Source organism: Helianthus annuus, chromosome 11 (genome assembly GCF_002127325.2).
Source record: "Helianthus annuus cultivar XRQ/B chromosome 11, HanXRQr2.0-SUNRISE, whole genome shotgun sequence".
NCBI lineage: Eukaryota > Viridiplantae > Streptophyta > Magnoliopsida > Asterales > Asteraceae > Helianthus > Helianthus annuus.
This window is the reverse complement of record NC_035443.2, coordinates 49,873,607-49,874,867: the sequence shown is the minus strand read 5'-3', so window position 1 is coordinate 49,874,867 and position 1,261 is coordinate 49,873,607. Positions and strand designations below refer to the sequence as shown.

At 30.7% G+C, this 1,261-nt stretch overlaps 1 non-coding gene across 1 annotated transcript; it reads left to right on the top strand.

Annotated features, from left to right (window-relative positions):
- The first annotated feature begins 239 nt into the window (after positions 1-239).
- TRNAG-CCC lies at positions 240-310 on the top strand. The gene has a single exon. It is a non-coding gene; the product is annotated as a tRNA-Gly (tRNA).
- The last annotated feature ends 951 nt before the right edge of the window (positions 311-1,261 follow it).

Sequence of the window (1,261 nt, the reverse complement as noted above, 5' to 3'; positions counted from 1 at the left end):
AGATCGAACAACCGGAGAAAGTGCATCTTCCTTGCTAAAAATCAGGGTTACGTTAGATTATTGGTGTCAACTGAAAAAGTTTCCAAACCGATGAAAGAGATACTCAAATCGAGTAACGCCCGAAACTAAAACGATGTGTTATTCTTAATTATAATTTCTTATCATAATAATACTAATTTTAATGTTCGTTTCTGTATGCAGGGATAAATACATAAAAGAACCCGCTAAGTGACATCCAAGCGCATCTAGTGTAGTGGTATCATAGTACCCTCCCACGGTACTGACCGGGGTTCGATTCCCCGGATGCGCAAGTTTTATCTCTATTTTTAATTTGGCTGCAATTGTGGATTATTTTTTAGATGACTATGAATAATTGAATATATGACAGCACCGCTTTAAACTAATTGGGTTGCTCTTATCAAGATGATAAATCTTTCAATTACTTGTTTGTATCTTTTAATAACCAGGGGTTGGTTCGGTACAAACCATATTTATTCTACAATTCGTAAGAACAGATCTTAGCACTTAAAAAAAGTTAAATTAGCACACACTAAAACAATACATACATAAAAGTAGCACTTTTGAATATATTAGCACAAAAAAATTAATCAAGATAATTGATTTTAGCACATATGTGATGATATCAACACTTTTCTTTATTAGCACATTAAAAACAGAAGAAATATCCAAATAAATAATTAATTGTTTGTTAGCATAATTATAAGGAATTCAAGATAATTGATATTATTTAGGTTATCATTTTACCATTTCTCTATAATTAATTGGATACCGCATGACACTTTTTAAATGATTCTTACAGTTTGTATACGAAATATGGTTTGTATTTGATCCAACTCCTTAATAACCATACATACTTATAAAGTGATATTCAAAGATATTATAATGGTTAGAGTAAATTACGTTTTTGGCCCCTGTTGTTATATCACTTTTACTATATAAGCCCAAAATAAGAATTTTTAACATATATACCCCTATAGTCTCTATAACTAACCATTTTGGCCCCTAAGTCTAGAGATCATGGGGGCTAAAATGGTTAGTTATAGAGACCATAGGGGCTAAAATGGTTAGACTTAGGGGCCAAAATGGTTAGTTATAGAGACCATGGGGACATATATGTTAAAAATTCTTATTTTAGACTAATAAAGTAAAAGTGATATAACCACATGGGCCAAAAACGTAATTTACTCTAATGATTAAAATATAAACTTTTTCTCTTAAGCTACATAGAGATTGAAAATAA